The sequence below is a fragment of the Chenopodium album genome, chromosome 9 (assembly GCF_948465745.1).
Source record: "Chenopodium album chromosome 9, dcCheAlbu1.1, whole genome shotgun sequence".
Classification (NCBI taxonomy): domain Eukaryota; kingdom Viridiplantae; phylum Streptophyta; class Magnoliopsida; order Caryophyllales; family Amaranthaceae; genus Chenopodium; species Chenopodium album.
The window spans coordinates 23,832,638-23,848,931 of NC_137842.1; the positions used below are offsets into that span (position 1 = coordinate 23,832,638).

General features: G+C 34.3%; 1 long non-coding RNA gene across 1 annotated transcript; it reads right to left on the minus strand.

Moving 5' to 3' along the window:
- Positions 1 to 1,112: 1,112 nt before the first annotated feature.
- On the minus strand, positions 1,113 to 15,384 carry LOC145558475 (uncharacterized). The gene is made up of 2 exons (XR_014092492.1): positions 15,004 to 15,384; positions 1,113 to 12,752 (listed from the first exon to the last, which is right to left on the minus strand). It is a non-coding gene; the product is annotated as an uncharacterized LOC145558475 (long non-coding RNA).
- Positions 15,385 to 16,294: the final 910 nt, after the last annotated feature.

A 16,294-nucleotide genomic window follows, 5' to 3' on the forward strand; every position in this document is an offset into this window, starting at 1 on the left:
GATTATTGATAAAATATACTTCCTCGGTTTATTTATAGTTGCAACACTTCTCTAAAATAGAAATGGTACAATAGTTGTAACACACTATAAAATAAAGGTTTTTATGGTGAAAATTGTACTATTACCTTTATTTAAAACTCATGACCCACTTGATTATTAACCTAGCAAACTCTTAACCCCATTTTAAGTGTATTATATCATGTGAGTTCCACTTTTCTTAAATACCTGGATAAAATTTGGACCATTTTAAGTGTATTCTAGAGGTCCCAAATAGTGAAAAAAAAAAGTGAGAGTGCCCAAAAGGTTCAAAAATGAAAAGGTAAGTACCCAAATTTATACTTAACTCATCAATAATTGGGGGAAGTACTTGCCCTATTAAAAATAAACGTCACTTTGGCCTATATATTTACTAATGCATGACTTTGATAATAATATATGTTATTATAAAAAAAAAACATAAATTATAATAAGAGGATAGTTAGAAACTTCGTATTGATACGATTATACTAACAAGTATCTATCTATCTATCTGTCTGTCTGTCTATCTATTGTAATCTTATATATCTCATGTGTCTTTTAATAAGTGTTCATATCACAATAAAGGGAGTGATACAAGTTTATGTTTGGTTGACCCGGAGCTATTCATAGAAATTTTTAACTAATTAATTGTCAAATCTTAACATACATTGTCGATGTTTATAAATAAAATATGTACGTTAAGTAGGATATTAATCTTTCCAAAAAAAAAAAATGGGATATCAATGATACATGTAGGAACAACATAGAGGAAGGTGCTCCATATTTGAAAAACCAATATATACTTTAATGTAATCGTTAGTTTGATGGTACTGTCTCTATATTTTTGTAGTAAAACGTTGTGACTTTTTTGCATTTTGCTGCAAAGGCACACCACTACACCTGCAAGCACTCAAAGCCAAGACATGTATGTTGCAACTACTTGAAGCACCTTTCCATGGAATGGCAAGACCAATTCAATAATAGTTTGGGTCATAGAACAGGAAGATCAATTAAAAGATATTTCATTACACTTAACAAAAAAAATATATATATATTCAAAAATATTTTTCTCAAATAACCATTCTCACTCCCACTATCAAAACAAATGATATCCAAATAAAATTTCTCAAAATGACACATTACATTAGAGTCTTTAACATATCCTATTGACTGAAAATAACAAAATTTCTCAACTTACGGACTACAAATAACAAAATTACCCCTTTTATGATACATCGAATGTTTATCATCTTGATAAACTTGAATTTTCTGTTAGATTTAAACAAATCCTTAAATCTAATAATACTTAGACTATAGGCTTGCTTTTTTTCTTCAAGGAACTTCTCTGTTCTCAAATTGTACTCTGAAGCACAAGTTCTTTACGAGGAACACTTCCAATGTGTTTACTTAGTAAGTTCTTCATTGTTTTTTTAATTCCTTTCCGTGTCTTTCTTACAAATTCATATTTATAGGGATATTTGTCTTGTTCTGCATTCATAGTATTCTAAAACAACTTTAAACTTTTACACTGTGCTTGGGTAGCAATGGTGGAGGAAAAGGGACGGGAGGAAAGAAGAGGGAAGGGACGGAGAAAGTAATGTTACATTTTCCCCTAATCTTTTCAAATTGGGAAGGATTTGGTTCGTTGAAGAAGGAGAAAAAATCAATCATTCAATTTCATTTCTCTCCCTTTGTCTCCCTCTATGTGATACCCAACCAAGGGACCCTGAATCCCTCCCTTTCTTTTTCTTTCCTTTTCCTCCATTCCCCTTTATCCAAACATAGTGTTAGTATCATTACATAGCTTGTCTTGAGCCAACATCATCAAAACATCAAGGTTAATTAAGAGAGGGTGTGGTTTAAGGGGAAAAAAAGTGGGAGTGGTTTTGGGCTGGGGGTAAGGGATGACGTGGTTTCGAGGCTAGGGACAAGGAAGATCATCATCTAAAACCGTAGCATCAATCTTAGTTTAATGACTATATATACTAACTTGTTCAAACCTTCTTACTTCATATTTTTTTCTTAGTCCATTTTGGTCGAGGAATTGGCACCAAGGATTCATATTTGGCATCATCACTGCGCACTATTAAGCTTTCTTCACTAAGAGTTGTTTTATCAATATCTGAATTTGGAATCTTCTTCTTTATTAGAAGATCATCATCTACAACCGTAGCATCAATCTTAGTTTTATTACTAAAAAATGGAATTCTTTCTTCATCTTCATATGCCATCTCACATATTAAAAATCGTAATGTCAGGATCCGGGGAAGGAGAAGGGCATGGTTTCGGTGGTGATTGGGGTGGGGTTCAGTTGTGGTTATGGGGAAGGAAGATGGCTAAGTTTGTTTTTTAATTATTATTTTACCAATCACGTGTTTTTATATGTCCAAGAACCTATTATATATAACAGGTTGGTTGATTCGGTTGGATCAAATAAAAGCAAAATACCTCTAAATTCCTCTTATAAAAAACAACACCTCCTAAAATTCAGATTATTACAACAAATTTAAAAGTTATTTAGATAGCATTATGACTATCTTTCTTGTAATAACAAACAATATCAATTTTTTATAGTAAATAATTTATACATTAATGTCCACCATTAGTGATTTAATTTACAGGTTTTCAGTGAAAATAATTACTGTATAGATTTTTCGAGTTGGATAAAGATTGAGGAAAAAATTTAGGGAAATTCGCATTGGTACACCTTTAAAATTGGCTTTTATCTTTGGTACACTATAAACTTTTTGTCTTCCGACTTGTACACCTTTACTTCATGTTTCTTCACACTACTACACATTTATTTTAAATTCAAGCTCAATTTGGAACCATTAAGGATCAATTACCTCAAAACCTGACTTGAACAGTTCTTAGCACGAAAAAAATTAAAGACATGCAAACTAAGATATCTCTTGACACACAAAACAAGGTAGTCATGTAATTTTTTTTGAAGTGGTGTTTAAACTCAATTTGGACCCCTTAAGGATTAATTTGATCCGCAAAACCTTAACAGAACAATTCTTATCGCACAAATCAAATCATATATGTTTAAAAGGGTAGTTTAGTCTTGTTACTAATTAGTTAACTTAATGGGCCCAAATTGAACTCAAATTTAACAAAAATTAACATAGAGGTATACCAATGGGAAGAAACATAAAGTAGAGGTATACCGTTTGGAAGGGAAAAAAATTAACAGTGTACCAATAAGAAAAGTTAATTCTAAGGGGGTGTTTGGTTTGAACAATGAAAACAAAGTGAAAAGGAAACAGATAAGAGGGGAGAAAGGAATCTTTTAACTATTACCTTTTCATTTGTTTGGTTTAACTATGGATAGGAATCACTTTCTGTTTGAGGAGGGTAAGGGTTATTGTTACCTTAGGTGTTAGAGAGGTAACGAATAGGTGGAATCTCTCACCCTTAGCTAAAGGTAATAATTACCAAACCTTCTAACCAATAAACATTTGGTAACGGTAATGGTTTAACCCAATCTGTTTCCAACCCAAAATATACACTAACCAAACATGTTGCAAAGGTGTACCAATGAGAATTTTCCAATCATTTAACAACTTACTCCCTCTGTGTTTACAAATAACTGAAACATTTTGAGTTTCACAAAGTTTTAGGAAGGTTGGTTGAATTAATTAAATTAAAAGGTAGGGGGTATAATTTGGGTTGTAAAATAGATCATGTTAGGGGATAGTGTTAAATAGGCTGAAAAACACTTGACCCAAACCTAACCCATTTATTAAACTGGTTGAAAGCCCTTGACCCAAACATAACATGTTTATTAAATGGGTTACTGTAGGGAATATTTCAAGCATCCCACACTTGAGCCCCACTGTGACCATAAACTTAAGCATGGTGAGGTCCAAAGGGTAGGAAGCTAGAGTAAAAGAGTCACCAACAAGTTTTAGGAACTTGTAAACCGTTTACAGGGTGAAGGTTACACCACTTCAAGATCCATGAGATCGCTAACTCCATAGTGGTCTGGAACCATTACTGGATATTTGGGGATAAAAATACAAATCCAACCTAAAAGAGATTGAACCTGCCCTAATAATAGGCCTCTACTTTATTCTTCTCATATTCATGTGCGCTTCCTGACTAACACACAATCAATAGGTTAATCCTAAACTTGTTTAATCTATGTTGGTTGAATATTAATGCGCAAGCAAAACTATTATTGGTGATCACTTGGATTATAATCATATTAGCTTAAACAAGATTAATTAATTATCTTATTAAGCGTGATTACTAGTACAAATTCCCTTTAAACATGCATAAAAGGGGTGATCAAGAAACAACAACGAGTAACATATATCAAGCAACATAATAATCACAACCATCGTCATAATAATCTCATCAAAGCTTAATAATAATAGCAAGATCCTAGGCATGATACTAACATGATTAACAACAAACCCTAGCATATCACTAAACATTAAAGATAAAAGCTTTAGCCCTAACATGATACTAACAAGATATTAGAAAAGAAATAGGAAGCATCATAATAATATCAGATATATTAGTTAACCCTAAACATGATACTAGGAAGCGATAAAACATCCTAACATGATACTAAGAATCAACAAAATAATCTAAGCATGATTTCTATATCAAAAGATCAATAATTAAAGCAATTAAATCACTTACTTGGATTCCTCGTATCTCTTTCTAATAACAAAATACACTCGTTAGTAACTTCAAGAAAAATATTAAATTAAACAATTAAATTAAATAATTGAAATAGGGATTTAGGACCAATAAACCATTAGAAATTATCAACCTTTCACGTCCAGGGCGAAGGCAACTTTGAACTTAGCTAGGTGTGTCTAGAACTAATGTATGCAGAATTTTGTAAGAGGGAAGGTTTAGAAAAAGAATAGAGAGAAAGAATAAGCTTCTATCTTAAAAGAGGAGAGAATAGAACTAGATGATTGTTGATAAATAAAAACGGGGAGATACGACCCCTATTAATAAAAACATAGTCCGGAAACGATAGAAAAGAGTTCAAGTACCATTCGGAATAAAAGACCTCCTGTCGCCAATGGCAAGAGTTAGCGCCTGACAACAGGCTTAGCGCCAGGCGACAGGTATTAGTTCCAGGCGACATACCTGTCGTTTGGCGCTGGGACAGTTTTTGCGGATTTTTTTTTTTATCATATCTTTTGACCCAAAAGTCCAAATATGTCATATAATATGTCGTTGGAAAGATTTTGAAGTCTACTTTCAAATCCAATTAGAATCATATAAAAATATGTTGTAGATAAAAAGATATGGCCAAAATATTGGAAAGGTGTCAGTTTTGGATAGAGTTTCATATTTCTTTCATATCTTTTTCGTTATAGCTCGGAATCAATATTATAATATATCATTCGAGATAATTTAAAGATCAATCCAATGATATAAGAATTGGATAAAAATTATAAGGCACAAAAATAATATTTGACTGTCTTTGAACATTTTTAAATTCGAATAGATTAGGACTTAAAAAAGGAAAGTTTTTTTAAAAAGAAAAGTTTTTATTCAATTTCAAATTCTTTAATTTTATCTTTTCAAAAAGAATAATTAAGATCTTTAAGAAACTCATGGAATTAATCCTTATTAGTTTAGGAATGAGATTAAACCTTTGGACCCTCCACATGATCATTGGGTCGTAGGTAAAATCCGGTTTGGGTCCAGTTTAGTATTTTTGCCATAACTTCCTCATTATTCATCGGAATTGGGATTATAATATATCGTTGGAAAGGTTTTTTCAAGACCCATCCAAGTACACCATTATTGGACCCTTATCATGGACTAAAAATAAACTCGAATAGACGTTTACATAAATAGATTAAGAAAAGAAATATTTTTCAAAACAGAAAGAGAGATATTTAAATAAAAACAAACACATCATTAGACTTTTCACATTTCACCTCGTTTGATAATTAAATGACGTGAAATGTATCATTATTGGGTTTGGTTTTTAGGGAGACATAATTGGGTGTCTACAAAAGCCCCCACTTTGACTTAGTTAAGAGAAACGCAAGTTTCGAAAACAAAAGTCAAAGTAACGATAGGGACGGACAATGATTCTGAACGTTCTACGACCCTAAACATTCTTGTAACGCCGGTACCTGCAAACTGGCGTTAGTTAAACAGATAATAGAGTTAAGAAATGCGTATCTTGCACCGTCGAGCACACATCTCTTGAATAACCAATTTTTGTTTGACGATCTTCCTCAAGCTAGGGGATATCGCCTGAAAACTGCTCCGCTTGTAGCTGCCTTCAATTTCTGCTGTTTTATGACCATCTTCCACATCCTAGGGAATATGATCGAAGATAACTCCGCCTGTATTCATCTTCACTGCTGTTGTGACGTCCTTCCTCGTCTTGAGAATTCTATCGTGAACCACCACGCCTCGAGTGATCCATTGAACGACAATCTTCCACGCCTTGGGAATTCTACAGGAAACGACCATGCTTGAGCGATTCACTAAATAACTGTCTTCCACACCTTGGGGATTTTTATCATGTGCTTCTGCGCCTTGAGCAACTCACAAATGACAAATTTCCTCGCCTCGGGTAAAATGTCGTAGAGTCCTTCGTCTTGAGCAATCTTCCGAATGATAATTTTCCTCGCCTTGGGAAGTCTAATAGTATAACAGTTTCCACGCCTTGAGAATCCTGTCGTGAGCTCCTACGCCTTGAGTAGCTCTTGAGTGAATTTCCGCTAAGTACCCACTCCCTGGGATGCAATCGCCAACTTCTACGCCTCGGGAAGTTTGCATTAATCGACAATTTTTCTCCGTCTTGGGAAAACTTGTCCAAAAATTATTGGTCTCTTCGTCTTGAGAAACTTGCTGTGCAAGCCATCCGTGCTTTAGTACATAATCATGTTTTGTTGAATCAAAGTAGTTTTATTTGACAACCTCTACATCTTGGGGAGCACCGTCTAAGATTGCTTCGCCTTGAGCTATCTTCTCAAATAGGGTGACTACTTTCGCATCTTAGGGAATGTCGTCAAAGACTACTACGCCTTGAGCCATCTTATTCAAATTTTCTCATATCCTTGCCTTGGAAGTGATAGCTTTGCATGTCTTTGAAAACTTGTGCCTTCTGTCTTAGATCTTTGTAAAGGTCACTTGTCCGTCTGGGATTTAGTGCACCTGCATATATGTTTTGGACTACAAGACTTTGCTTATGTTTTCCATAGGGTTGACCTAAGGTTTATTGTGCTTGACATTATGATTGCTTTGACTTGAGGTTAGACTCAAGGTGATTGACACGTGTGTTAGACTCAACTCGATGTAATATGACACGACATGACTCAATGTGCATGACTTGACTCGTGTGTGCATTTTATTGTGATGTACTTGACTCAAAATGCTGAAAAACAAAAGTTTTTTGTTATTTTTGTGGAGGGCACCGACTTTCTCCCGAAAAAGAAAGACGCAAAAAAGAATCGAAGTGAGTGTTGGATGGTGCATGTTGATTGAGATTAGTCAAATGTATGTCGATGTTGCATCTCATGGTGCAAGGATTATAACATCCTAGACTATCTCGATTGTTGACTCAATGATGCAAGTATTTAGGTAACTTAGCCACGGAGGCTAAGCACTTCATACTTTGCATTGTGATAATGTTTGTGATGATGAGTAATGAATGACTCTAAGATGACGAGGCATGCTTCAACGTTGTGTTGAGATTTCATGACAAAAGTTTCCTCAGGGGAAGATTATTTGTCAATGTATCTGTGATGTGTGTGCAAGTGACACTAAATCTAGGATGCAAGGCCTAAGTGTATGGAAAAATATATTTTTTAAAAAGAGTCAAATAATGGTGACTCTTAGACTAGGTAAGCTAATAATGTAGAGATCAAGCCCCCAAGTCTTGCTCTAAATGGATATGATGAGAGTAGGAGATCCCTTCATATGATCATGCATGAATGTTTATATGAATGAATGCATTTAAATACGACCGCACCTCGATGTGAGGTTGCCTACGTATCCATTTGGAATAAGGCCGAACGTAGCTCTAGCCGAACCTTGCACAAGTATATGTATACTCAAAGAGGTCTTTAAAGTTTTATAACATGGTTAGGATAAAGGTTGAAGAAGAATGAGATAAAGGCTCAAGACCCTAGATAAGCCCCCAAGGTGTGCAACCTTGCTTTTCAAACTTCGTGTTTTGTATGCTTGAGATTTCCTCACTTCGAACTCTTTTTTTCGTTTTTTTTTTTTTTTTTTTTTTTTTTGCTTTATCATTTTTTTTAATAAGTGTGGGCAATCCCGATCATGCGGTCTATCACACACTTGGCATTCATGTTTCTCAGGCACAGTACCGAGCACTCGATAAAAGATGCAATTTGAGACGTGTTCATATCAAAGACATGTTCATGTCAAAGATATTGGAACACTTGCCCTATTGCACACTTTTATTACTTTTGGTTTTTTTTTTTAATTTTTGAGTTCTATGTAAAATCACTCAAGCTTTTGTATTTAGAATTTGCATAAGTTGCACACTATCCCATCCTAGGGTAAGATAGATGTGGGTTGAAGAACGAAAGGTTTATCGTTAGAAGAGGCTCAAAGTTGCTTTCCAAGAAAGGGTCTATATATTCAGAAGGTGAAGGTGATATGATGAGCTACAAGGGTGCCTCGAATCATTGGTATACCTTGTGCTTAGTTCGACATGGATTTTCTTTTATTTTAATGAATGTAATGCAATGATCATATGCAAGGAAATAAATGCTCATTTTATTAAAAAAAAAAAAAAAAGTGAAAGGTAAAAATCAAACACTAAGAAATAAAGCTAAGGTGGATGAAGGGTACCTATGCTAGACTTATTGAGGAAGGGTTTGAAAAAAGAAGAAGAAATCATGAAATCTTGGTGAAAGCTTGTCTTATACCTTCGTTTCATCACTGCCTTTTTTAATTTGTTTGTCAATCACATGACTCAAATTCGATTCAACATGCATGGATGGGAATAGTGTGTAGTGAGGTAAATGATGTATGAAGGAAGCATGTAAGATGAAGGAATGTCAATGTAGAAAGTGTTTAATAAGGAAAGTATGAGATATGTATGGAAAGGTAAAGTAGATGGAGATATATGGAAAAATTAGGAATAGAGTGGACCCCTTGATGAGTGGCATTTATGCCATGATTAAGGTTCAGTTTGATGGTCATTTTCTCACATTTGCGGCTTGTTTGCATCCTTTTCCTTGCACTTAGTTCCCTTTCCCTTTATGCATCTTCTTTCCTAGATTTTTCCCCTCTTCTTACTCTTTACTTTGATCTCCATGCTTATGCTTTGTAGGAACCACCGAGGTCTTCAAGAGGAGGAAGCTAAGCTCAAGGAAAGCTGAAGAAAGAAAGATTCAGGAGAGGTTCGGTCAAACCCTCTAAAGGTGTGGTCGAACATGCTCAGTGGTCCGGCTGAAAAGTTTTGGCAGTTTCAAGTGGCATTTTGGCGAATTTGCAGGAGTGGCCAAACCTCAAAAGTTCGACCAGACCAGGATTAGGGAGGTTCGACCGAACCTACCCATGATTCGGCCGAACCTACCCTGTAGTCCGACCGAACCTACCCTGTAGTCCGACCTCTATTTCAGCTGGCTGTGTACGGACTATATAAGTCCCACTTTAGAACGTTTTAATGTAATTAGATTAACTTAGTTTTAATTTTCTGCATTTTTTAGCTTAATCTAGAGAGAGAAACACTATTAGTCTTCATTTGTAGAGAGAGAAAGTGTGGATTTCTTCATTGATGAACTTGGATTTTGAAGAAGAAGCTTGTTTAATCTTTTGTAGATCTTCAACTTCAATTAATGAGCAATCTCTTACTCTTTCTCTTTACTTTTGCATTTAATTTTTTTTGTTTATTTTGATTTTCCTTCTTGCTTATTAATCATGTTGATGCTTATTGATTTGGTGATTGATATTGTTTTCAACATGATTTGTGAGTAGTCACTTAGCCAAGGGTGTGGGGATGGTGTAGTTCCTAATTGTTCATGCTTATAATATTGGGATTAAGTTAATTGTGATTAAAATCTTTGCATGCTTGATATTCTTTGATCTTCTTGCAAATGCACATTGTTGGTTGATTAAAGGTGAATCTTTGCTAACAAGGAACGGAAGTTGACTTAGTTAAGGTTCATCACTATCGATTGTTCTTTGATTGCACCTCCCAATATATGATTCTAGTGTGGAAACATAGAGGCTATGTTAGGAGAAACCGATTAACCCCGGAAGGCGGTTAGATTGGACCTTATTTCGATATTCATGCATGTTTAGGATCGCAGAGCGTTCTGAATCATTCTCCGTCCCTATCGATACTTTGACTTTTGTTTTCGAAACTTGCGTTTCTCCAAACTCAGTCAAAGTGGGGGCTTCTGTAGACACCCATTTGTCTCTCCCCAAAACCAAACCCAGTGATGAGTACCTTTCGCGTCGAATCATAATCGAATGAAGTGAAAGTGTGGAAAGTTTAGTGTTGCGGATAGTTTTAATTTCTTTTCTCTTCTCTTTGTTTTTGAAAACTTATTTTAAGAAAACAGCAAATCCAGTTTGTTTGGTCCATGATATGGGTCCAATAGTAGTGTAGTTGTATGGGGCTTGACAAGAGCTTTCCAACGATATATTATAAGCCCAATTCCGATGAATATTGAGGAAGTTATGGCCAATTTACTGAACTGGGCCCGGTTTGAGCCTTATATGCGGCCCAATGATCTAGAGGAGGGCCTAATATAGATTTATCATTCCTAATGCAATTAGGAATGGTTTTATTCTTCTAGATTCTTTTAGAAGGTTCTTTTCATTCCTAATTCAATAAGCATCGATAAATTGACTTTTGTTGACTTTTCAGAGTTTTAATTAAAATCAAAGAACATTTTTTGAGGAAAGATACGATTTTATCCTCCTGTACGGCAATTTTTATCTGATTTTAAGAAAACGCGTGAATTTCCAGATCAGTGCCAAACGCCAGCTGTAGCGCCTAGCGCTACACTTGGCGCTTGGCGCCTGGCGCCAGCATTGGCTCCGGGTGCTAACGTTGGCGCCTAGCGCCAATTGCCAGCGTTGGCGCCAATCTGGTTTTATGTGCGCCAGACTCTGTTTTGATATTTTTATCTTTTTGGCTGATTTTTCTATAAATAACGTGCTAAAAACTCCGTTTTCGATAACCAGTTTTCATCTACAATCTACCAAATCTCATAAAGATTTTCTTGATTACTCTCTCTCTCTCTCTCTCTCTCTCTCTTCTAAACTAGCTTCTCTCAAATATAAAAATTCCGCATACATTAGCACTAGACATACCTAGCATTGTTCGAAGTTGCCTTCGCCCTAGACGTAAAAGGTTTAATTTCGGAAGGTTTGGTCCCAAATCTCTATTTCAATTATTTAATTATTGTTGATTATTATTTTCCTTGAAGTTACTAACGTGTGTATTTTGTTATTAGAAAGAGGTACGAGGCATCAAAGTAAGTGCTTTAATGGTTTTTATTGATATTATGATATAGAAATCATGCTTAGATTGTTATTTTGATTCCTAGTATCATGTTAGGATATTTTCCTTAATTTGATGTTTAGGGTGACAACAATAAATTCCTAGTATCATGTCTAGGGTAACTTTAATATCAAATATGATTAAAAGTATGATGCTTCCTATGTTCTTCCTAATAATTATGATTGTTAGTATCATGTTAGGATTAAAGATTTGATTTTTATATGCTTAGTGACATGCTAGGGTTTGTTATTAATCTTGTTAGTATCATGCCTAAGATCTTGCTATTATTATGCTTTAACATTATTATGATTATTTTTTATGATTTATGATTATAATTGTTATAATTATTTTTATGATGATTATTTTTAATTATGATTGTTATGATTATAATTTTATTATTTTTTATTATTATTATGTTGCTTGATATATATTGTTATTGCTTGATCACCTTTTATGCATGTTAAAGGGAATTGGTACTTGTAATCACGCTTAATAAGATAATTAATAATCTTGTTAGGGTTAATTTGATTATAATTCAAGTGATCGCCAATAATAGATTTATTTGTGCATTAATATTCAACCAACATAGATAAACAAGTTTAGGGTTAATCCTATTGATTGTAAGTTAGTCAGAAAGCGCATATGAATACGATCAGAATAAAGTAGAGGCCTATTATTAGGGCAGGTTCAATCTCTTTTAGGTTAGATTTGTACCTTCATCCCCGAACCCTATTTGGTTCAAGACCTTATGGAGTTGACGATCTCTTGGATCGTTAAGGGGTGTAACCTTCACCTCGTGAACGGTTTACAAGTTCCTAAAAAACTTGTTGGCGACTCTTTTGCTCTATCTTCTTCCCTTTTGGACGCCACCGTACTTTAGTGTATGATCACAGTGGGGTTCGAGCTAGGGGATTAACGCTTGAAATTATTCCCTACAGCATCATACATGTTTCTCAAGGCATTGGTCAACTCGTCACCATTATTGTAACTTGAGGAAAACGATGAGTACCCAAAGAGGAAGTTGATGTAGTCATCCGTGCCCAAGGAAAGGTAGAAGATTGAGGAGCTCATGAATTGGTGTGCTTCTTGTTCACCTAGTTTTAACTGCAGCAGTTGGATAGTCTCAAATGCTTGCCTTTCCTGCTGGTTAAGGGACATGAAATTTGGGATGTTCGCAAAGGGGAGGATCGTGGCTTGAGCTGATCTGTAGTTGATCCTGCTGAGAATGTTGGTGTGTAAGTCTTCTTGGCTGCATATACATGTCACTCAAATGTTACTTTAAGTATCGGAAACTACCAAAAAAAAAAGAATTCAGATGAAGATTTCATGGTACAAAAGTACATACATTGAGACATTTAATGAGTTAACGAGTTATTAGACAGCATATCAAATGATCGACAAATCCAGAAACCAAATTTTACCAAAAAAATCACAACTAAAGGTATTAGCACAGAATAAGAAGTAATTAGCAATATAAAGACCTTCTATACCAAAATAGAAATCACAATTTATTTTTTTATTTTTTTATTTTTTTTTTGAGAAATAACGTCAACAATTACAACAAAAGTGAACCTTTAATCAAAATATTACCAAATTCAATCAAAACTCAAAAAGGAAAAATCACTATATACTACAATACATTATCACCAATTTTTAATGTGAGATCTATTACTAAATCAAAAAAAAAAATTATGCATGCATGATCATTAAAAGAGTAAAAAAAACAGCAAATTTGCATAATTTAATTTCATCAAACCATCCAAAACAGCAACTAAGACAGCATAGGCAAGGTGCATAAAGATGCATGAAATAGTCTGCAAAGTGGAGGAAAGAAAGAAACTACTAACAGTGCTTACATAATGCCCCCTCCCATTTAGCTCAAACAAATTCCATAATTTCCAGAATATGACTAAACCATGTATGTAGTATATATAAATAATTCTTTTGTTCCAACACACTCCATCACTCAAAAATCTCCCTGGAGCCAAATGGGAGACAGATTGTAGGATAACTTAATTGAATTTGCATACTCTAGAGCCAGGTACCTGCTAATACTAGAGAAAGAAGAAAATGAAACCATGATTTTTCTACTAGTGTTCATTCTCATTCTAACCAAAACAAGTCATCAAGTATGAACACTAGCCAAAGAAAGGTATATAAGGTGTACATTAAATAGAATGGATATGGAACATCGCTCATCAAACCATACAGTTATGTTCATTCACCTTATAAAAATCTAAAAAAAGAAAAGATCAAAGCCACTAATAAGTAATAACTAATAAATTTATATAAGGGCTAATTAGTTCCAATAAGTACCTTATTAAAAAATAATCAATCAATCAAAGCCTTAATCCCAAAAGTGGGGTTGGCTAACATGAAAATAAGAAATCTTATAAATTCAAATCACAACTACAATAAGTTCAAATAAGTTTTAACAAGTTTAGATAAAATTAGAAGCATTTCTGTTCTTTTCACCTTACAATTATTAAATTAAATAGAAATAAGAAAAGTTTAAAGCCAATAAACTTAGGCCAATTGGTTCCAGTAAGCTGTTGCAACGTACCCTTGACTAAAAACACAACGTGATATGTAGAGATATTTGAAAATACGGATGTAGAACAAGGAAGATTAACTATTGTCTAACTCTAAGTCTCTAAAATAGTAACTCGTCATAAAGATTTGACAATGGTGCACACAAACAATTAAAGATTGAAAGATAAAATTCAAGCACGTACACCCAACTAGAAACCATAACAAAACCTTAAAAATCAGAAAAGTAACTGAAAGATAGAAACCTTAAAAATTAAAATTACTCAATGATTCAATCACATTCCTTTTAAAACCCATCATAATGTCTTACACAAGATTTCGTGAAAATTAAAAGTTAAGCACAATACTAGCATGCAAAAAAGAATCCAAATTCAAGCATACATCACAATCATACAAAAATTAAAGACCTTATAATCAAACAAAATAAGAACATTAAAATTAAAAAATCAACAAATTTGCAAAGCTATAACAACCATTATTTTACCCCTCAAAAATGCAGAGCTATAACAAGGATTCCATCTTTCTACTAATATCGAACTCATGGCATTACTTAACCCTTCAAATTTGCAGAACTAAAACAAGAATAATTTCGAAATTGCTGACAAATTAAAGCGAAATTACCACAATATTACAACACAAATTAAACTGCATAAGTATAACTTTACCCTAATTTCTTATAGCTAGTGCAAATTCTGGGATTTTTCAATCTCAATCAAAATAGCTCCATGGAAATTCCCAAATACCAACTTCATGTTATTCAGAAAATTCAATTTTATACCTATTATTATACAACCAAAAAATTAACCATCAAAAAGTGAAATCCAAAACCCTACAAAAACTTGAATTAATTGAAAAACGATTCTCGTGTAAAATTAACCAATTCTAGAAGTAATTAAGCAATAAAATTCTAGAAGTAATTGACACAAAGCTAAATAAATCAGATACCTAACCTCAAATTTCTTGTTTTTGGTTCAAATAGATTTGAATTTGTTGTTGTTGAAGACGCACACACATCGAAATGAATCGATTAAACGCACCCAGAAACCCTACCTTCATTTTTGTAGATTAAAGACATATACGGCGGCGGTGATGATGGTTGTCCTCAGTTCGAATTGATGCTGGTTGTAGGAGGGTAGCGATGGTTGTTGTCATTGTAGATTCCCCACGTACTACTGCAAAGAGAGAGTTAAAAAAAATTAAAGAAAGATCTAGAGAAGAATGAAAAAGAGAGTGGGGCAGAGGTGGATGCGGCGACGGTATAGTAGAGAATGATATAGAGATCTATATGTGAGAAAGATAAGGCAAGACTGAAGGAGATAGATTAGATGAGAGAGGAGAGATGAGAAAGGAGAGAGAGAATACAAAGACGTGGCACATGCTAATGAGTTATACGGAGTAACTAATGCAACGTTCATTATAAAGTCATTGCAATAGGCCGAAAATACGTTGCATATGAAGGCTACTGCAATGGTTATTTTAAAACCGTTATGATAGGCAAATATTCGTTGCATTAGCTTTATCCGTTGCATTAGACCGTTATGTAAGATTTAACCGTTGCATTTGACCGTTGCTTTTGCTCATTTATGTTGTAGTATTAATTTGCTTTTATGTTATTGCATGATCAAGCAACACCTACATCTACCCATTTCCCTTGGTGTTTAGTTATATTGATTTTAACTCGTTTTATCTTTATTTTAATCTCTTAGTCATTCATATCCTTTGTCCCGAGATAGCTTAAAGTCTAGTGATGAATGCGGTGTTTATGTGCTTCTCCCTATGGTTCGACCCCTCTTCTTGCCATATACTTGTATTAGGATAAGTCGAGTGTTATAAATTGTATTTGATTTAGGTGTAGTTGTCTAAATACGCGATTATTCCTTTATCAAATTGGCGCCATTGCCGGGGAGACGACTTTCATTGCTATTTCATTGCTTGTTTGAGACTATCTCACCTTTTATTTGTTAGTGTTTGCTACTTTTGTTACTTGTCGGTGCTTACTTTCTTCTTTGCTTTGTTGTATGAACAGAGGACGAACCCGCTCAAGGTCTTTGATTCCCATCAATCAAGAGCTAGAGAGGTCTTTGTCCCTACTTTGAAGAGAAGCGAGAGCAAGGAGTAGAAATTCTCACACCCTGACGAGAGGAGTAAGAGAATTAGAAGATACTCCACCCTCTTCACCCTCAAGTGAAAAATTAGATAGATAGCCCTAACTCAGCATCGAGTCCGGAAATCAACCCTTTC